We start from the raw sequence: 22,632 nt of genomic DNA, 5'->3' as shown, positions 1-22,632 counted from the left end.
AACCCAAATGCTTTGTCATAACGAGATTCTAGGCGGGAAGCAGCAACACTTGGTAAATAAACTTGTATTAAGTGCACTTTGCTTGAAATGTTTTTACTTTGTTCTTGAAAAATATGCTGAGTATGAGCACTAGAGCATGGCATTCAGCTTTGAAGTTCAAATTTGAAGAGGGTGAGTGGTAGAAAGATGGAGAGAGCTTTTGTAAAAATCTGGTGCATTCCCAAGGCAAAAAGTTTGTGTGGGAGGAGTATTTTAATAAGTCCTGAGGGCAAGGCATCTGTGAATCCAGCAGAAAGAGGTAATTTCATGGGAGACAGTGGCTTTACTCCAACTCTCCCCTCAAATTGGAGGTGGATATTTAAAAAAGGGCTCCCAGGCACACCCGTAAGCCCTCTCCAGCCAATCACTGTGATCCCAGTTCAATATTGTACTTCAAGTTAGGCAAGTGCTTTAGAATATTATAGTCCCACTGATGTCAGTAGGACTATTCATATGTTTAAAGTTAGACATACGTTTAAGCACTTTGCTGAACCGTGGCTTGTGTGATGCCTAATAGCTGTTTATAAAGGGCTGGCCACAGAGAGGCTCCCCATCCTGGAGAGGGAGCAGCGCTATGGTTGCTCTTAGAGACATTCTGAGCAGTGGCAAGGGGAAAAAAAGTCCCTGCTAGGCCTCAGGTACTTGGAACTCTGAGTGTAACTGCATTCAGATGTCTTTTCTGTATGTCAGCTGTAGGTGGGGAATTATATGTGGAAGGCTGATAAGGAAAGAGTGGAAGGGAGTGATATAATAGGCATCATGGAAACTTGGTAGAATGAGGACAATCAATGGGACATGGTAATACCAAGGTATAAAATATATAGCAATGACAGAATAGGTCGGGCTGGTGTGGGAGTAGCATTTGTGTGAAGAAAGCATAGAGTCAAATAAAGTAAAAATTTTAAATGAAACAAACTGTACCGTAGATGAGTCTCTATAGATAGAAATTCCATGCTTGAATAATAAGGGTATGGCAGTAGGAATATACTACTGGCCACCTATATCATGGGGATTTTTAAAAATGCCATAATAGAGGTTCAGACTAATAGAGGTTTATATACCCCAAATTAGAAAAGACAATAAGAGGATCAAAAAAATGGTCACCATGGTTAAACAACAGAGTAATGGAGGCCATTAGAGGCAAAAAGGCACTCTTTAAAATGTGGAAGTCAAAGCCTAATAAGAATAATAGGAAGGAACACAAACTCTGGCAGGGTAAGTGTAAAAGTATAATAAGGCAGGCCAAGAAAGAATTTGAGAAGCAACTTGCTAACAATGAAAAAGCTAACAAAAAGAAAATTTGTAAGTAGATCAGAATCAGGAAGCATGCCAAACTGGCACTGGGGCCACTAGATTACGAAGGAGCACTCAAGGAAAACAAGGCCATTGCAGAGAAGCTAAATGAATTCTTTGCATTGGTCTTCACTGCAGAGGATGTGGGCATGGGCGGCAGGTGAACAGGCCTTTGGGGAGGCTAGCCCCCGGCCCCTCCTCTTCTGCCCAACTCCCCACCCCTCCCCAATTCCTTCTGTCCCCTACTCCTGCTGGAGCCCAGAGCACCCCCACCACAGCTGCTGGCCACCACAGCCCAGCCCCGGGCTGCCCCAGCGCCCCCGACCGCTACCCCGGAGCGTGGGGCAGGTGGTGTGGCCGGAGTGTTGCCAACCTGAGCCCTGGAGCTCGAGGCAGCTGGCACAGCAGCAGTGCCCCTAACCCCAGCCCCAGAATCCAGGGCGGGTGGTCCTGCCCAATGCCCCCAACCCCAGCCCTGGGAGCACCAGGCGGGTAGCCCCAGCCTCCCAGAGTCCCAGGGGCAGGCCATCCTGCCCAGCCTGGACCACGAAAGAGCAGGAACTCTGGAAGCAGGCACTCCTTGGGGGTGGCCAATGGGCGGGGCCATGCCAGGCTGTTTGGGGAGGCTCAGCCTCCCCTGGCCTATGATACCCACAGCCCACTGATGTAAGGGAGATCCCCACATCACAACTATTCTTTTTGGTGACAATTCTGAAGTACTGTCCCACAGCGATGTGTAAATAAAAGAGGTTTTAGAACAAATTGATAATTTAAACTGTAATTTAATACCACCAGGACCAGATGGTATTCACCAAAGAGTTGTGAAGGAACTCATATATGAAATGGTAGAACTACCAACTGTGGGAAGTAGCCTATCACTGAAATCAGCCTTTGTATCAGATGACTGGAGCGTAGCTAATGTGACACTGATTTTTTTTAAAGGCTCCAAAAGCAATCCTGGCAATTACAGGTTGGTGAGCCTAACTTCAGTATCAGGCAAATTGGTAGAAATTATAGAAAGCACAGAATGATCAGATACAGATAAACGTGATTTGCTGAGGAAGAGTCCACACAGTTTTTGCAAAGTGAAGTCATGCCTCACTAATCTCTTAGAATTTTTTAAGGATGTCAACAAATTTGTGGATAAGGGTGACTCTGTATATAGTGTTGGATTTTCAGAAAGCCTTTGACAAGGTCTTATGCCAAAGGCTCTTAAGCAAAGTAAGAAGTCATGAGATAAGAAAGAACGTTCTTTCATGGATCAATAACTGGCTAAAAGATAGGGTAGTAATAAATGGTCTGTTTTCACAATGGAGAGAGGGAAGCAGTGGAGTCCTCCAAGGATCTATACTGGTACTTCTACTGTTCAACATATTCATTAATGATCTGGAAAAGGGAGTGACCATTGAAGTGGCAAAGTTTGCAGATGGTATAAAATTTATTCAAGATAGTTAAGTCCAAAGCTGATTGTGAAGAGTTGGAGGGGACTCTCACAAAAGTGGGTGACTGTGCAATAAAATGGCAGATGAAAATCAACATTGGTAATTATAAAGTAGTGCACATTGGGAAAAATAATCCCAACTACATGTATACAATGATGGGTTCTAAATTAGCTGTTACTACTCAAGAAAGAGATCTTGGCATTACCATGGATAGTTCTCTGAAAACTTCAGCTCAGTGCACAGCAGCAGTCATAATGGCTAACAGAATAATAGGAACTATTAGGAAAGGGATAGAAAGTAAGACAGAAAATATCATAAAAGCAGTATATAAATCCATGGTGCACCCACCTCTTGAATATTGTGCCCCATCTCAAAAAGAATAATAGTGGAACTGGAAAGGGTTTGGAGAAGGGCAACATAGATGATCAAGCATATGGAACAGCTTCCATATGATGGGAGACTTAAAAGACTAGGGCTGTTCATCTTAGAAAAAAGTTGAGTAAGGGGGATATGATAGAGCTCTATAAAATCATGAATTGTGTGGAAAAAATGATTAGAGATATGTTATTTATCCTTTCCTACAATACAGAAAACAGGGTCACCTGATGAAATGAATATGCAGCAGGTTTAATACAAACAAGAGGAAGTAGTTTTTCACACAATGCACAATTAACCCATGGAACTCATTGCTATGGGATGTTGGGATGGCCAGAAGTATAACTGGGTTAAAAAAATAACTAAGTTCATGGAGGATCAATGGCTTAGACAAGATGTCAGGGATGCAACCCAAGGCTCCAGGTGACCCTAAATATCAGAAGTTGGGAATGGAAGAAAGGGATGGATCGCACCAAAATTGCCCTTTTCTGTACACTCTCCATGAAATTTTGGTATGGCCACAATCGGAGACAAGATACTGTGCTAGAAGAATGATTGGTCTGATCCAGCATGTTTTTAGGGTAAATAGAAATGGTCAAAAATTTCTGACAATTTTTCATGATATCAAAATTTCTGGTCACATACAAGACCAGTGAGAAACTGAGTTATGTGTGCGGAAATGTTCGCTGGGTATTGTTTAGTGACAGAGTGAGTCTATAAGCAGAAGCACATGGAGAAGAGTTAGAGAGAAGGCAGCGAAAAAGCCAAGGAGATTCTGAAAGCCGGTAGACCTTTTTGAGCTGAGTGCTGGCTGGAAAGAGGTTTGGAATTGTAAGCAAAGAAATGGCCTCCTGTTTGATTCCTACTATGTTCAGGGAAACATTAGTTTGCATACATTCTTTCTAAATACACAGGATTGCATCAAAGGAATATCTGACACCATCATTACTTTCTCTCTTTAATGGAATTAATCTGCAATGCTCTGAATATTAGCTAACCACTGAGGTCGAAAGTGTAACAATACCATAGCAATATTTAGGTCTCATTACTCTACTGAGGCATGGATCCAGTTGGAGGTCCTGCTCTTAGATGCCATGATGATGAGTGCAGTATAAATGTTTACACACAGGTCTCATGCCTTTCTGAAGACACCTTGCTTACTTTGCACATTGCCCTAGTTGCACAAGTTCCCTTGGCAAAGCTATTAAAGAAGGTAGAAGGGACCTTCACATGCCACTGAGTCCATCCCTTGCACTGAGGCAGGTCCAACTAAACCTAGATCATCCCTGAAAAATGTTTATCCAATCTGATCTTAAAAAACTGCCAGTGATGGGGATTCCACAATCTCCATTGGAAGATTATTCTATTACCCTTATAGTTATAAAGTCGTTCCTAATATCTGACCTAAATCTTCCTTGCTGCAGATTAAGTCCGTTCCCTTTTGTCCTAAATTCAGTGGATGTGGAGAACAATTGATCACAGCCTTCTTCAAAACAGCCTTGAACATATCTGAAGACTTATCAGGTCCCCCCTCAGTCTTCTTTTCTCAAGACTTAACATGCCCAGTTTTTTTATCCTTTCCTCATAAATCAGGTTTTCTAAATCTTTTATCATTTTTGATGCAGTCCTTTGGACTCTCTCCAATTTGTCCACATCTTTCCTGAAGTGTTGTGCCCAGAACTGGACACAATACTCCAGCTAAGGCCTCAGCAGTGGCACAATTACCTCCCATATCTTACATACAACACTCCTACTAATATACCCCATTAGCCTTTTTCGCAACTGTTGTGCATTGGTGACTTATTGAATTTGTGATCCACTGTAACGTCAGATCCCTTTCAGCAGTATTACCATCCAGCCAGATATTCCTCATTTTGCAGTTGTGCATGGACGGCAGGTATAATAGGCCAAGGAAGGCTAAACCTGCTGCGGACCCGCCATCAGACACCTTGGCTGCGGTGGCCCTGCCCTTTCCCCTTCCCCAAGACCCCCATTGCCTCTGCTGCTGCTGCCTGTCTGCCTGCCACTGCTCACCGTGTCCTTCCTTTTGGGGGTTGAGGGAGTTAGGAGGGAATGTGGTGAGCCAGTGGTAGCCTGGAGGGTCTGGCAGAGGAGTGAGGCTGCTCGGCTATGTGCTGCATATGGCTGAGCACGGTGGGGCTGGGGCTGCTGGGGGGCTGGGCAGGCACGTAGGGGGAGGTGGCGGCTCAGCCCAGCCACAACAGCTTGGGAGGAGGCGGCGGCGGCTTGGCCCGGTGTGGCTAGGACTGGATTGGCATTCGAGGGAGAGCGGCCCATCATGGCTGAGATGGGCAGACTGGGACTCCTCCAGTTGCAGGGTGCCCTCAGGGCTCCCCTCCAGAGTGGGGGTTCGGGGGTCCAATATGTGGGGGGCCAAGCCTCCGGCAGAAGAGCTGCAGACAGCAGAAAGGGTGCAGCCCTCCCCAAAGCAGGGGTTTGCCCTCCATCCATGTGGTTGTGCATTTGATTTTTTTTGGTTCCTAGATGAAGTACTTTTCATTTATCTTTACTGAATTCGTCTTGTTAAATTCAGACCAATTTTCCAATTTGTTGACGTACACCCCGTTAGCCTTTTTTTGGATTCAGTTCCTGTCCTCCTCCCAGCCTGGTGCCATCTGCAAGTTTTATAAGCAAAATCACCACAGTAGTATCCAAGTCATTAATGAAAATATTGAATGGTACTCGACTCAGAACTGACTCCTGCAGGATGCCATTAGATATGTTCTCCCAGTTTGACAGGAAACCATAGATAACTACCCTTTGAGTATGGATTTAACCATTTGTGCACCCACCTTATAGTAATTTCATCTAGACCACATTTCCCTAGTTTGCTTTTGAGAATGTCATGTGGTACTGTGTCAAAAGCCTTATTAAAATCAAGATATCATGTCTACCGTTTCCCTCTTCTACTAAGCCAGTAACCCTGCCAAACCCTGACAGTTGGAACATTGAAATTTAAGAAATAGAACTGGATCGATAATACCCACATCTGAGCTCAAGGTTTACTGACTATATCCCACAAGATGATTGGCCCTCCACTAGTTACTGTTAGATTTAAGATGCCACCTGATGTTTTCCCAAAATAAATTTGAAAAGAAAATGATTATTATTATCTTCATTTATAATTAGGCTTTAATCTATGGTGGGTGGCAGAGTTTATATATGTATTTGTACTGGTAACTTGATTATTAGTGTACATATCTTTGTGGCATTGGTCTTGTTTATGTCCCAGCACTCCTTAAATACATATATTAGTATAATGTATATAGGAAGTGATATTAGTACAAAATCTTTCCTTCCTTTAATAAATGGAAGCAGTTAATCTCACGTGGCACTATCCTTCCCAAGAAAAAGTCATCAGAACTTTACATTTAGATCAGCCACAACTAATTTACTTTTTAGTGCATTTTAACTCTTGTATGATTAAAATCCTTGCTAGTTTAGATCCTTGCCTTTTTAGTTTTAAATAGGCCGACATTGCAGGTAAAATGTAGGTGAATCCTCAGTATTTGGCACACTCTAATATCTACTAAGCTTTTGAGCCACAGAAAGTTTACGACTAATGGCTGTTTGGTGCCACCTAGTGGTTAATGGGCCATTAGAATTGGTTTAATTGTAACCATATCAATTTAAGGACATTTTCAATATTTATTTACCCAATTTCAAACTAACCACAATTGTGTAAGACTATGTATTTCTTGGGAAGAAAGCTACAAAATACTATGAAAACAAAGTCTTCTCTGAGATTTAACAACATTATTGAACAAGAGTTAGCTTCACCCACAAAATCCTTTGTTTTATATAGAACTGCATAATACTTTGCAAGAGGAACTGTTTTTAACTCTATGCCAGAAGAAAGGATTTTTGGCTCACCAGTGATTAGGTTTGGGTTCTAATGCAAGGGCTGAGTACTGGTAGGATCAGGTGCCATCCCAGGAATATAGAATCATAGAATCATAGAATATAAGGGTTGGAAGGGACCTCAGGAGGTCATCTAGTCCAACCCCCTGCTCAAAGCAGGACAAATCCCCAACTAAATCATCCCAGCTAGGGCCTTGTCAAGCCTGACTTTAAACTTCTAAGGAAGGAGATTCCACCACCTCCCTAGGTAAAGCATTCCAGTGTTTCACCATCCTCCTAGTCAAAAAATGTTTCCTAATATCCAACCTAAAGCTCTCCCACTGCAACTTGAGACTATTACTCCTTGTTCTGTCATCTGCTACCACTGAGAACAGTCTAGATCCATCCTCTTTGAAACCCCCTTTCAGGTAGTTGAAAGCAGCTATCAAATCCCCCCTCATTCTTCTCTTCTGCAGACTAAATAATCCCAGTTCCCTCAGCCTGTCCTCATAAGTCATGTGTTCCAGTCCCCTGATCATTTTTGTTGCCCTCCGCTGGATGTTTTCCAATTTTTCCACATCCTTCTTGTAATGGACACAGTACTCCAGATGACACAAAACTGGACACAGTACTCCAGATGAGGCCTCACCAATGTCGAATAGAGGGGAATGATCACATCCCTCGATCTGCTGGCAATGCTTCTACTTATACATTCCGAAATGCCATTGGCCTTCTTGGAAACAAGGACACACTGTTGACTCATATCCAGCTTCTCATCCACTGTAACCCCTAGGTCCTTTTCTGTAGAACTGCTGCCTAGCCATTCGGTTCCTAGTCCCTGGGATTCTTCTGTCCTAAGTGCAGGACTCTGCACTTGTCCTTATATGTGCTGCTCGGTCTGCACATGGGACATTCATTGATATCAATGGGAGTTCCCGATGCAGACTGAGGACAGTTTGTGATTCATAGAAAGGAGAGGCTTAGGGGTGGAGATTGTTTGTACTAAAGGATATATTTTTAGCAATCCAACTCTCAGTATTAACAAGTTTTGGGTGCATAATATACAGTGAATGTCACCAAAAACCTCTCTAAAAATGTTAGATCAGTCCATGGCCAGGCAGAAACCACAGACTAAGTTTTGACTCCCAGACTTGTAACTGCATGGTGGGAGGAAGGAAGTGCACCACATTAGCAGCATTAGCTGGAAACAGTGGACCAAATTCAGAGATGTTTTAGATGGCGTCAGTTAAATTATTTAACAGTCAGTTGCATTCCCTTACAACTACTTATATCCATTCCAAGAGAGTGTGTTACTGCAAGAGGATCTAACTTACCTCACCTTAAACCTCACCTCTGAATTATGCCTTTTATGTGTACAGAGACTTGAGGCAGGCATAAAGCCTTTAAGGGGCATTGGGGAAGCATACTCACCACCAGTCTTTATCAATAACCATGTTTATTCTGGTAGATCTTAAGGGCCAACCAAGAATGGTGCCCCACTGTGCTGGGTATTATACAAACACAGTAGTAGACAGTCCCTGCCTTGAGGAGCTTAAAACCTAAATTGACAAGATACAGGGTGGGGGCAAGGGTGTAACACACAAGCAGAGTGAACAATAGGATGGCAGCAAACAGTTTGTTTTTGTGTAGTGTGTATTTTTGTTTTGTTTTGGTAGGCTTAGTTGGTAAGGGATGAGCTAAATGGAAAGAAAAGTACAAAAGAGGGAACACTGAAGAGAAGTGGGGTGAGGGGGGCAGGGGAAAAGAGGATAAGTCTTTGCTACACCTGTATGGAAAAAATAGCATGAACTTCATAGTAAAATGCAGCCACCTACATATTTTCAGGACAAGGCCATATCCCAGATCCTCTCCTTCATTCCCTCGGTGGCAATGAGTGTCCCAGCACCATTATTGACATCCTCTTTCCTGAGTGTAGACAGCCCTCATTATGGCTTCTTTCTCTGTGCAGGACTGCTAAGGAAGCATGAGGCTCCTGCACCCTCTCTCTTTACTTGTGCATCTACTCATGGGCGGTCATCATTCGGCCCTTAGAATTGCATATTAGAGTTCAGATTTATGTTGCTGAAAATTGTTTTTTTCAGTGCTGAGCATTTGCAAGTGCTCTTCAGTGGTTAGCTATTTAGAACATAAAATGTTTCCCTGAACTGTTAGTTCTAGGATTTTAAAGTTATCTTTGCCAGGGAACGTTTAGAATTTGTTCTTAAGATGCAATTTCTCTTTGAGTATATGACATGCTAGAGATGTTCTAAACTTCAGAAATCACTTTATTGAAATATTTGTGGTGAAGTCCTACAATGCTTACTCAGTCAAAACTTCCACTGAGTTCAATGGGATCTTTTACCTGTATAAGGACTGCACACGTTGGGTGAAATCTTTGCCCCATTGGAGTCAGTGACAAAACTCCCTTTGATTTCAATAGGGTCAGGATTTTATTCTTTATCTCTTGGTTGTATAAAACTGCTCCAGAGAAAAAGTGAAGCGTTTTTATTTACAATTACTTTGCTTCATGTCTGAAGGAAAAAATAGTGTTGTTTAAAATTTCCTGACTCATTTTTATAACACTGCAGCTATCAGAGCATAAATCCACGGATTTTTAAATCTATTCTTATGCATTATTCTGACATGTAGATCTGTTTTGTGTGTTGGAGAAAAATATCCTCTTTATGTATTACTCTGAAGCTGGAGGAAAAGGTTAATATACAGTAGCCCCAGGACTATATACTGTCTCAGTCCATATGTAAATCTCTCACTCTTATGTAAACGGTTCTAATTATTCATGTTTAGCTCTCCTCTTTGGAAAAAGAACACTTCATAATTAAAAGACTTCAAATGCTGCAAACTATATGAGATAAATACATAAATAATATAGTTCCTTCAAGTGAAAAATACAGATCTACAGTAATTTGGAATCCAATAACTACCCATCCTGAATATCTGAACACCTCCACACTGTTTAGAGTCGGTATTAGCACAGTCACTCTTTGCTGTTCAGTAAGAACTCCCTCACAGAGAAGGTATATTAAAAAAATCAATTGAGAAATCAATACATCTTACCCAAGTTATTAGAAGTGCTGCAGATACTTAAGTTGCTAAATAGCATTTGATTCAAATAAAATATATCTCACATCCTTTGTATTAAAGGGAGAGTTGGTTTAGTTTTTTCCTTATATTGATTAGCATTTTGCACTCTGGCACCTTTATGTCAGGTTTCAATTGTTAGGTTTTTTTAAGTCTAGCAAATCATCTCAACAATCATGGGAAATCAAGCAATATAAAATGCTTTTTAGTTTTATTTCCCAAATAAAGTGGTATAAAAATCCAATATAATGAAGGGCTATGGGAGAGATCTCCAGAAGTACTTAGAAAAAAGCAACAATCAGTGAAGTGGAAAAATAAGGGAACAAAGACTGGATTTCATAGTAAACTGTTTCTGTTGGATTTCATCTCTAGATATTACATTGAGATTTTATGTGCATATAAATTATATTTCTTGGGAACACTAAGGGGTAAATTAACAGTTCATTGCATAGAGATTAGACATGCAAATGCCACAAATGGGAGATAAGTGCATTGAAAATGTACCCCTAAATCAGCGTGTAGTTAACACTTTGGCAAAACAGTTAGGAATGTCAGTAAAGCATTTTAAGACCCTATTTTATTATGCAGGAAAATACATATCTTTCAGTAAGTCTGTCGGTAATGCTGTTGTCAAATTTTCTCATCAGAGCATTAATCTTTGAACCTTTAATTCAAGACTAATAAGTAAAATAATTATTTTTTTATAAAAGAGTCAGTTTTTGGAGTAAATATGTAAAAAACAAGGGATAGTTGGCTTTACAGACTGCTAATGAGATACAGAGCCTCTCCACTGTAGGTATGAATCCTGTTTAGTCAGTAGTAACTGAAAGTTGTTGTTGATAGCTGTTTGGAAGCCACCTTACATGAATTGATCAAGGTTTCTGTTAGTTCCTACTCCTCAATATCCGCATTTAAAAAACCATCATCAAAATTTACACTAGTTATAACCCTTGTTGGCAGACCTAGCAGAGTGGCCAAGGTATGAATGTGCATGGAGACTGAAGTTATACAATCCTGGAGGAGGTATATTGGTGAGATATTATAGGAAAGCTTGCACTGCCATTGCCTCTTCTGTGGATAAAAAAAAAAATCTTTGTATCCAGAGCTGTTAATTTAACAGCTTTCAGAAGTAATAAATTCATCTCTAAAAGGCAAAGTTTTGTAGTGCTGATCAAAAAAACTTTTAATTTCTGATTACTTCCCTTTAATCTTTGCCACCTCAACCTAGTATTTAGAGCACAGTATGAACTCATCACAACATCCACTGGCCATGTTAGGCAATAGCTCTGCTTTGATCTTCAAAATAAGAGAATTCTATTTAAGTACAATTAACAAAATTAATCTTTCTAAGTTGTTTTTCCCTTGAATACATCAAACTGCCATCCTAGGGAACAATTTATTAGTCAGGCATGTCTGGTCTTGAAAATGTATTGCCTGCTTTTGTTTGTAATGATAGCACAATCGGTTACATTTATACAATCTAAGGATTTAGAGCAGGGACTTTGCTTTTTTCAGCATCTTCTGAATCAGATGATCATGTCCTCCTTGATTGATTTCCTATAGTTGCTGGAGGACAGGCATTGGTGGACTCTGGTTTCTGTATCTATATCTTTGTTCTAGCTTTTACTTCTGCCTTTGTATTTTCCCCTACCTAATCTTTTTTTGCTGTGTTTCATTGCAATTTGCTTAAAAAGAAAAGGAGTACTTGTGGCACCTTAGAGACTAACAAATTTATTAGAGCATAAGCTTTCGTGAGCTACAGCTCACTTCATCAGATGCATTTGGTGGAAAAACTTAAATTTAAAATTAAACTAAAAATTTGCTTAAAGAACATCCAAAAGTGTACAGCTATCTACTGGTCTCTGGATGGAATTTGTCTGACTGCAGACTATGGATTTTTAAAATGCATATGATTTTTGACCCTTTAATGGAATAGCATATATTATAATAAACAGGGCCCGGTCTCCCCTGTCTTGCATAGTCATTTACTCCAATGCAAAGTGGTTATAAAACTACCAATCTGTTTTACTTTGCAGTTTGCTGTGATGCTGGGATTTCCTTTCCCTGATTTGAGGAAGAACTCTGTGGTTTGAAAGCTTGTCTCTCTCACCAACAGAACTTGGTCCAATGAAAGAAATTAACTCATTTACCTTGTCTCTCCAAATCAGAATGGTAGCGTTTTGCCCCCCCCCCCCATTTTTTACTCACATCATACGTACACAAGTGACTACACAAGGAGCAAAACACTGGAGAATCAGGCCCACAGAGTACACTGCACGTTACAGAACATTTCTCCGCAAACACGCAGGCTTCAGTAATTAGGTCCTAATACAGCAAAGCTCATAAGCATATGCTTTATGGATGGGAGTAGTGTAATTGACTTCAATAGGCCTACTCACCTGTTTAAAATGAAGCCAGTGCTAAAATATTTTCCTCAGTTAGGACCGCGGTGTGTTACAGAAGGACGACTAGGATTTCTCACACAAGCTTCATAGAACTGCCACAACTAGGTCTGATCCAAAGTCCATTGAATACCTTTGGACTGGCTTTGGATCAGGCCCCTAGAGTAAGTTGTTCACAATGAAGGAATTGGCAGACAGAGCACATTTTTTTCTACTCACAGCCTGCTCAGGACTGAACTGATTTTCCCCCCAGATGTTGTTGGTTATTTGTAACTCTTCAAAGAAGAGTCAACAACATTGCCAAACCCATGCATTCAAAAATCATGAGTTAGCTCCCCCATCTCCGCCCCCAAATATTGATCTTGTCTTAAAAATAATACAGTCTGGATACTTTTTATTTGTCTGCCGGTTTTTGAGCCTTTAGGATGCACGCGTGTCACATTTTCTCTGCAACCATAAAGGCTATAAATTTCCTTTTTTATCAAAATAAATGGTAAGATTCTCACTGGTCACATTAATGCAGTAGCTGGGGCTTTAGGAAAACACTAAATATCATGAGACTCACAATAAAAACACAAGCTGGCAACACTGATGTCTATACAAATAAATTTCAGTTCCCAGATTGTTTGAGAATTTTGTTAATTTTGTTATTTATTATTACCAAGGATGAAATTATTCAAATGAAGTCATTTGCCAGAAAATGGCTTTTAAGAATGTTTTTACAAGACTAATTATGTTTTTTCCAAATGTCTCAGTTTTCAAGTATTTTGATGAAAACTAAACAAAAACTGACCTGTTTGTTTTTCAATCTTCATTTCAGTCTCTATTTTTCATTTTGTTTTCTTAATTTCCAGTTACTACAGTATTGCTAACCCCCAAAGTTCAAAAATCATGAGGCAGACCCCCCAAAATGATAAGCTTATCCAAAAAAATAATAATTTAACAAAAAAAATCTGTTTTGTCTTCTTAATTTTGAAATCCCTTTGTGCACTTCTAATGTGTGAGTGATAATAAGCCGCTCTGAGCGAGGTCACTGTCACACACTAATTCTAGGTTTCAGAGTAGCAGCCGTGTTAGTCTGTATTCGCAAAAAGAAAAGGAGTACTTGTGGCACCTTAGAGACTAACAAATTTATTAGAGCATAAGCTTTCGTGAGCTACAGCTCACTTAATGCATCCGATGAAGTGAGCTGTAGCTCACGAAAGCTTATGCTCTAATAAATTTGTTAGTCTCTAAGGTGCCACAAGTACTCCTTTTCTTTTTACACTAATTCTAGTTTACTTTGCTTTTCCAAAATCCATACCTGCCTACACCTTGCGACAAAAAGCCAGAGGATCTTTAATTTGCATAAAATGGCAGAAAGTTACATCATAGTGCTGCCTGAAAATGCAGAGCTTCCAGCTTCTCCCTAAGCCCCAAAATGATCATTAATTTTCTAACACCCTCTCCCCCACCATATATCAATTATGCACCCTACATCAAGTGATTATGGGTCTTCCAGCATCACATTAACTCTGCCCACTCAGCCCTACATATGCCTCTTGCCCCTCAGCACACGTCTGTTCTTTCTTCACCTTCCAGGATTGGATGCTGACAAGCTCCAGGGGCTCTTCAGATCTGGGGCAGAGGCAAGTTGTAGCAGAAGTCCTCTTCACTCCTTTTCCAGGCATAATGGTAATGGAGGAGAAGGGAGCAGAGAAGAGTCAACTCTTTCATGAAAGGGGATGCTCCTCTTTTTCTAAGAAGGTAGAGAGGTGGGGAAGCCAGCCAATCAGAGGTGCTTTTCTCCTTGGCAGGTCTGGAAATTGCATGAAGGCTGTAGCTGTTTACATCACTTGGCCCTGCAGCAGGGCCAAAATTGTGTTACTCAAGAAAAAATCACAAGAGTTGGCAGCATTGCCATTATATGGTGGCTTAGGGTGACTGAGTGATCCCCTTTTTTGTTTGTTTGATTTTTGGTGGTTATTTGTTGTTTGGGGTTTTTTGTATGGCCAGTTTTGATTTGTCAACTCAGTCTCATGATGGGATTCTTTTCAGAATGGAAAATCCAGTACCTGTGAACATTAAGTTGCTTTTTCTAGGTGCCTAACTTTAAGTTTGAAAATGTTGGTTTCAGTTCACAGAACCAGTACACTAGGAGACCCTGACCTTCACAGTTTTAGAAAGGCAGTCTGTTCTGGAACAATTTTTCCACAGTGTTTGAGACAATCACTTTCATCATTAGCCAGGACAATATGCCTTCTTCCCATCATCTTTCCTTAATGCAATATTTAGTGTAGACAACGCAAATTGTTGTCTCCCCATTTTCATGTAAGTTGTCCTTTGTCAATCATAAGATATCCTGTGGCAGGAAGACAACGTAATATCTTGTTTCAAACACACATCTGTTTTGTGGATCTACACTAGATCTGCATTTTCTACACTAGTGCCAGAGTATCTGGAGTGCTATTTGTCTTTTCTATCACACCATACAGGTATGTTCTTCCTTTTTGGAGGGAAGGCAGTTTAAGTTTTAAAGGAAGCCCAGATAGTGTAGATCCAGTGCTGAGTTAGTTATATCTCTAGATATTTTGCCTTCCAGAACTCTTTTATCATCATCATCATCTGTTACTGCTGCCCTCAGTAGAACAGTTGGAGTGAGGTGTATTCCAGTTGTCTGACCACAAGACTAGCAGCTAAGATTTCACTCCTGGATTCTAATCTAACTTGAGACCCTAACTTCTCCTGTGACCAGCCTTGTGTAATTTACTCGTCCTCATCATATCAGTTTCACCATTTGTAAAGTGGAAATAACTTATATAAATAAAGGGCAAGTTATGGACTGGCCCTTGTGTGGAAGGGCTTGGTGGAAGTGAGAGAACAAGAAATTCCCCTCCCTACAGACCTCTTCTATGGTATTCAGTGATCACTCAAAGCCAGTGAGTCTGTTACATTCAGTGTATGAGTTCTAGGAGATTAGTATAACTTAACAACAGATTCTAATGGGCTCTTTCCACAGTGTCTTAAAGGTACAGTTTGCTATGTCCCTCATCCAAAGGTAATAATCAGCTTCAGTCTCTGTGCTTCATCCTAGTGCTATCAGGGGCACAAGCCACCCCAAATAACTTCAAGAGAAGTGGGGACAGAGCCAAAGTCCCTTCCACACTATGCAATGGAGAAGGGAGCTGGATGCTGCAACATGTTCTCCTCTCCATTTGTTACAGACATGTGTAGTTGTACATTGGCAAAGGATAGAGAATCAGTCTGTTTCAACAGAGGAGAAATAGTGATGAAACAACACACCAGCATCTCCCTTAAAAAAAAGGGGAACTAAATGCAAATAACAAACAATGACTTAAATGGAGTCTAACAAAGCACTAAGAACATCTGAAATTTGAAAGTTAGTATTGCATATATCTCACTAGAAGTCTGTCTGAAATATATAAATAGTGTCCTCTATAATTAAGCTCTAGCCTAGTTGAAATGAAGAAAAAGGTGTATTAGAGAAAGTGTAGAAAACCTGCACTGAGAATCATCAGTAACTAGTACAGAAAAATGTTCTAGGTTGGCTAAAAGAAGGCAAATGAGGCTGCATTATTTCTTATTGGGACTCCTAGGCAAAATAATAAATACTAGTGATCTCTCTCCTGTTTCTACAAGAGGAATATGAAGGCTAGCCAGGATCTCACATAAGAAAATTGAGATCAGTGGTTCTCAAACTATTTACCATTGTGGGCCACATATGCTGCTCTCTGTGTGCTACGTTGGCCACATCCACACAATATATATACCACTGGTATGACACTGAGGATGTCAAAAGGGCCACAGCTGTGTGCTGATTGAGCCACAAGCGGCCCACGGGTTGTGGGTTGAGAACCACTGAACTAGATCAAATTAATGGGAACTAGTTCTACAGATGTTGTAGCTCAATTTATCATTCTTGGAGATTTTGTTTTCCAATGGACAAAATCAGGACATTATGCTTTGTTTAAGAAATGCAAGAATACTGTGAACAGAGCATTCCCAGCTAGGGTTGCCAACTTTCTAATCGCAGAAAACTGAACACCCTTCCCTGTCCCTGCCCCATCCCTTCCCAGGGGCTCTGCCACTGCCTCACCCCTTCTCTGAGCCCCTCTCCACTGGTTGCTCTCCCCCATCCTCGCTCACTTGCTCATTTTCACCAGGCTGGGGCAGACGGTTGTAGTGCGGGGGGAGTTCAGGGTATAGGCTCCAGAAAGGAGTTTGGATGCAGGAGGTGGTTCAGGGCTGGGGCAGGGGGTTGGGGTGTGGGAGTGGGTGAGAGGTGTGGGCTCTGGGTGGTGCTTACCTGAGGTGTCTCCCAAGAAGCAGTGACATGTCTCTCCAGCTCCTAGGCGGAGGCACAGCCAGGCAGATCTGTGCTCTGCTCCTGCCCACAGGTGCCACCCCCGCAGCTCCCATTGGCTACAATAGAAGCTGCAGAGCCATTGCTTGAGGAGGGGGCAGCACATGAAACCCCTGGGGCCACACCTTTGCCTAGGAACCAGAAGGACATACGAGCTGCTTTCTGGAAACTATGCAGAGCCAGGCAGGGAGCCTGCTGGCCCCTCTGCACTTCCAACTGTACGTTTAATGGCCCAGTCAATGGTGCTGTCCGGAGCTGCCAGAGTCCCTTTTCAACCAGGTGTTCCAGTCAAAAACTGGTCATCTGGCAATCCTATCTCCTGCACATGTCCTATAGTATTCACACACACAATAACCTTGCACACTTCCAGCACAGCAGGTCCACCAACTCTAATCTGGTTGATTCCCCACTGACCGGTAGCAAGAGCAGGTGGCCAGCTTCCAGAGAGTGATTGCCACTCTCTTCACATCAAGAGTGACTCTCCTCCTGATTTTCTGGTGCTGCAGGGTTTAAGTGAGTTCAGCACAGAGATCCAGGAAAGTCACCTTCTACTTTTCTGTAACAATCTTGGGGTTCATTAAATAATTAACCAGTGAATGAGACAGGAATAAAACTTTAATAAAACAAACTGGAGAGCATCTCTGATGAATGGCTGTACACAGCCATGTGGATGTTTCCAACCCTCGCCTCCAGAGCACATCTCCAAATTCCCACACTCACAATACAATCCCTCATGAGGGAGCATCTCCAAATCACAATCTTTCATGAACATATCTCTACACTTCCAAAATTTTGTACTCACTGCTGGACATCCCAAGTCTCCAGAGCTATCCAGAACCACCACTCTATACTCATGGCTCTGCCCCAAAGCAGCACTCCACATAGTGTAGCTGATCATAGAATAGTTCATAGAATAATGTAGCTAGATTTCATCACACCACACAGATTTGATCTCTAAGTCCTCCTTCCTTCCCCTGTATCTCTGCTGAAACATCTGCTAAAACTCCCATTGCCTCCTGACTGCTTCCATAGTTGCCATTCTCAGTGTTGCCACCTCTGGTGACTTTTTTCATGAGTGATGAGATTTTGCCTGGGCTGGAGCCAGTCGCATGATGGTGTGAGAAGTTGCAGACTTCTAGTGAGTTTGAACTATCTGGCTGGCTGTCAGTCCCACTTGGCCACCTCCTGGGGGAAAATAACCAATCAGACCTGCTGCAGGCAGAGCTCTTTCCCCACAATGTGAAGCTAGTCTCACAGGAAGAGAGTCAGGAGCTAAAAAGTTGGCTCAGGGCAGCTCTGCTCCCCCTCTCTCCTCCCCTCCAGTGAGTAACTGGGTAGGACAGTTCTCTACTTCTGCCCCCTCCAGCACCAGGGCTGGTGTTAGGGGGTAGCAAGCAGGGCAATTGCTCAAAGTGCTACACCACAGGGGGCCCCTCGTGGCGGGCTTCAGGATTCAGCTTCATCCCCTCACAATGGGGCTCAGGCTTCAGTTTTCGCACTGAGTGATGGGACTTGGGCTTCAGCTTCAGCCCCGTGTGATGGGGTTTGGGCTTGGGCTCCAGAAATGTTGCAGAAATCCAATGTGTGAGCAGCATAAGGGAGGAGGGGTCAAGGCCACTCCTTAGTTTCTGCCTTGGGCCTGAGTAAGTCTAATGCTGGTCCTGTCCAGCACACAGACTGGGAAGGGCGGGGGGCAGGGGGTGTGAAGAGTGCCTGGGGTTGTCCCCCAGCCTGGAAGGGACCCTGCTGGAGCCCCCTCCAGACCTGGGAGAGGGGGATGAAGAACCCCAGGAGGAATAGAGGTGAGGCTGGAGGAGAGTTGAACTGAGGGATTGGGGGCTGAGCAGGCTGAACTGATTGGGGGGCAGGATTGTGGGCAGGGGACAGGCTGATGTGCGGATGAGAGGCACTACAGCAAGGGCCAAAAATCACCTTACCTAATACATTTTGGAGAGGGGGCAACACTACTTGTCACATACACATAGACTGAGGCTGGGCAGGGGGAATTCAAACATCAAAAGACAGACCAAAACCCACAATATAGTCTTTAAAAAAAATCTCATGATTTTTTGGGCAAATCCAATTATTTTTTATCTCTTGAGGCAGGCAATACTGAATGCTAGGGGCTCTCAAATAGCCCAGGGTCTGCTTTTCTGACTCAGTAATTGACCAGATCACAGTATGCCCCTTGGCCTTCCCCATGCTAAGAGTCATCAGTTTGGAACTGATGCTGAAACTATGTAAATTCTGGGGTACAGCAGGTAAAATTATTCTCCTTCCTGCCGGGACATCAATGCCATCATCTGGTATGAAAAGTGTCCATAATGCATCTGGCCTGGACATAATTCCAGAAACCCTAGGATACCTAATCATATGGAAGTTGATGCAGCACAATCCAACATGGGCACATGGCACAAATATGAGGTAATTTATACTGATACAATTACAACAGTGTGAACACACAGAGTAAGATACATCAGTTTAATTACATCTATGCATGTTAAGCTAGTGGAACTTTGTAATGCAGACGATCCTTCAGTAGCAAAGAATGGCTGGACTCCCCTCCCTCTCGTTGCTTTTTTGCTATAGGGTAGAAGTTAGGGAGATGGATCCTTGTGGCTGAAAATTGGGGTTGAAGTCCTACTGGTCCCTGTCCCAATAATTATGGCTGTGACTACTGGCACAGTGAAAGAAACTTCCGCTGAGTTGATGGGATGCAAGTTCACAATATACTCTCTTTCTCAGGATAATTTGATTCTCTGTGAAAGGAATCAGGTGAATATTTTGAATAGAGCCTCAGAATTTGAGACTCAGAACCTGGCATGCCAAGGAGTGTATAAAGATCAGCTCACATATCAGTCCTGTCTCCATTCATGCGGAGTGAATTGGTCAGTGCTTGGCTTCTTCTGATGGAGATGAGGAAGCTAACTGCCAGCCATGAGTGAGCTGAGAATAAAGATTTTGTGGCTGTGGTCAGGCCTTCTCCTATCCATTTGGACACAGAGAATCATCTTTGAAGGGCTGGTAAATCTGGGGCACATTTAATCTTAATCTGGATCATCCTAGGAAACTGCAATCATCCTAGGAACTCTGATCATCCTAGGAAACTAATACCAACTCTCAGTACTAGGTTCAAGGTCCTGCAGTGCGCATGAGTAATATGGGTCTTAGAAAGCCCTCATCTATTGGCTTTGAATTTGGTGGCGAGGCAGACACCAGAAGCCTCCCTGGTACCAGGTATTAGGACAGCAAGGTACAAATACTAGCCGGTGGGGAGTTCGCCTGCTGTAACACAGTTGTACATTTTTACTTTTAAGGTTTTTTTAAAAATAACTAAACTGGCTCTTGCCCAATTAGTTGTTGCTGGTTTCCCAGGGTAGTATGCAATGATTTAGTGTCCCTGGAGTGCCTTTCATGTGTATGGGGGCTTATTCAAGGAAGCCATCTGGGGAAACTCGGTTGAAATAAGGGAATCAGTTAGAGAATGTTTCCTTCCAAAGTGTCAAAGTTGGACTACAGCATGAATTTCAAATTCATGTGTGGTATTTTCACATTAGTTCATGTTGATTAGTTACATAAATTGTGCAGTCAGGGAACAGAAACAACACTACAGGATTTAGGTAACTGACACACATGAACTGAAAATTTGGCAATCAGATATGAGTTCCAGATTTGCTTTTTCTCAGGCATTTGAGTTAAAAATGTGCTTTGGAAAGTATTTGTTTCAGTAAAAGTGCAGTGTTTAAACACAGAAGGTTAAAGAGCTGTGAACAGGGTCGAATCTGAATTTACTGTTGAATTCAAATGAATATTTGGAGATAAAATGTGAGTGTTCACTCAGTTTTGAAATAAAGCAGACGTGTCTCAGATCTCTCTGTTTCCGTTATGCTGGGTACTTATCAAGTTGACTCCTGAATTATTTTCTGATAAGATCATTTAACTTCAAATCTTGATACTATACAGGTCACATTGTTCTGGTGATATTCAGAGGGGAATTGTCACTTTCAGACAACTATCAGTCACTCTTCTAGCTATATTTGATTTGTAGGCTCAGAAAAGTCTGATGGCAGTTATTAACTGCTCTCAAGAAATCTACTTACAAGATGGATTTATTCCTTGATTAATGAGCTTATCCAAGTATTAATTCAAATTTTTTGTATCACAAACGATGTTAATATCATCCTTGTTCTATCCACCCTTAAAATTACTATGATTACTCTAATTGTTAAAAAGCTATTATTTGGTTCTAATTTCCAGAGAAATTATCAGCCAGTAGCACATCTGCCATTTCTTACTGCATTTTGGAATGTATCGTTGCATCTCAATTAACAAAAGATCTACCAACTGAAGAATTGCTACATGAATTCTAGTAAGGCTTTCAGACACAACATAAATTTTGTCCTGATTGATTATTACTCTTGCTATGTGCTGTATAATTTGTTGGATTGCTTGCATTGCAGAATTGTTCTCCAAACCCAATACTTGAGAGTCTGATATTTTCTGAAATAATCTGAATATGTAGCAGTGCGACATCCATGTAGAGGTTTTCACTGTCTGCATATGCGTCATGACACTATTTTTATTCTTTCTGATTTGCAGTCTGTGTTCTTGTTAACTCTTACTCTTTTGTTGTGTCACAGGCTACAGGGATTAATCAGAATTATAGTTTGTAATCTCATCTTCAAAATGATGCTACTCAGTTACTACTCACATAATGGGATAATCATCTCTGCATTTCTAGCTTCTCTGTTAGTGAAGAAATTAAGACAGCAAATATCTCAGCCGTTAATGCTGGGTTCATCATTGATTTCCCCTTTATAACTGCTACTCTTCTGATATTTAGTTGCAGAATTTGATGCAGAATGATCAACCGCTCAAGCATATGTCAAGATTTTGAGCATCCTTATATGTGGCCCTTAAAGGTCTGTAGGTATTTCTGTATTAAAATCACTCTTGGAAATTGCTTATTACTCAACTGCTAAAATTCACCTTGTAATGAAATGACAATAGTTTAATCGATGAGTAATTTTGTTTTCTTAACACAGTAATTTTGTTTTCTTTACACATTGTGAAGCTTGATGTGTGCATGCTTTCAAGGAGATACTCTTTTGGTCTTCTCTGAAGGTTATTTTCAGACAAAATATCTGCTCCAAAGCACCTATATGCTTTTCTTGGACTCCTTCTCAGCCTTCAGGTTTAGGGACTATCTATCTAGTTGAAAGGATCCCAGCCAGACATTCCAAACCTGTGAAAAAAATGCAGAAATTGGGCTTGTTTTTGGCTTAATTGGCTTGTGAGTTGCTTGTTGGCTAGTTTTTGGCTTGTAGCTTGTTGCTTGTTTGGTTTGTAGCTTGTGCTTGTTGTAGCTTATTGCTTCTTTTTCTCGATTGGCTCCCAGCAAGCAGGGGCAAGGGGGAGGGAAAGCGGGGCAAGGGGCAAACAGGGGTAAAGGGTGGAGAGAGTCAGGGGTGCACAGCAGGCCCACCACAGTCCCAGACTTCAGGCCAGGGGGATATAGTCACATAGAGTGTTGGGATTCTTAAGGATTGGCTTGTTTTGGCCTTGTTTTGAAATGGGATTAGCTTGATTTCTGGTTTATTGTGAAAGTCGGGGTGATTATTTACCACGTGAAAGTTGGCAACTGTGATCTCAGCTACAAGATTGTACATAAATAGCAATCCCTACAACTATAACACATGGAAGCATATTAATGTGGTTATAACTGCTTGATTAACTGAGAGGTGACGGCTTCATTTAC

General features: G+C 41.7%; 1 long non-coding RNA gene across 1 annotated transcript in view; it reads left to right on the top strand.

Annotated features, from left to right (window-relative positions):
- The window catches only part of LOC122456354, a 67,568-nt gene extending 45,712 nt beyond the window's left edge, over positions 1-21,856 (top strand). The window contains exon 3 of the long non-coding RNA XR_006275228.1: positions 21,718-21,856. This is a non-coding gene — a long non-coding RNA (uncharacterized LOC122456354). The remainder of the gene's footprint in view (positions 1-21,717) is intronic.
- The last annotated feature ends 776 nt before the right edge of the window (positions 21,857-22,632 follow it).

This window comes from Dermochelys coriacea, chromosome 1 (genome assembly GCF_009764565.3).
Source record: "Dermochelys coriacea isolate rDerCor1 chromosome 1, rDerCor1.pri.v4, whole genome shotgun sequence".
Lineage (NCBI taxonomy): Eukaryota > Metazoa > Chordata > Testudines > Dermochelyidae > Dermochelys > Dermochelys coriacea.
This window is presented reverse-complemented; position numbering and strand designations above follow the sequence as displayed.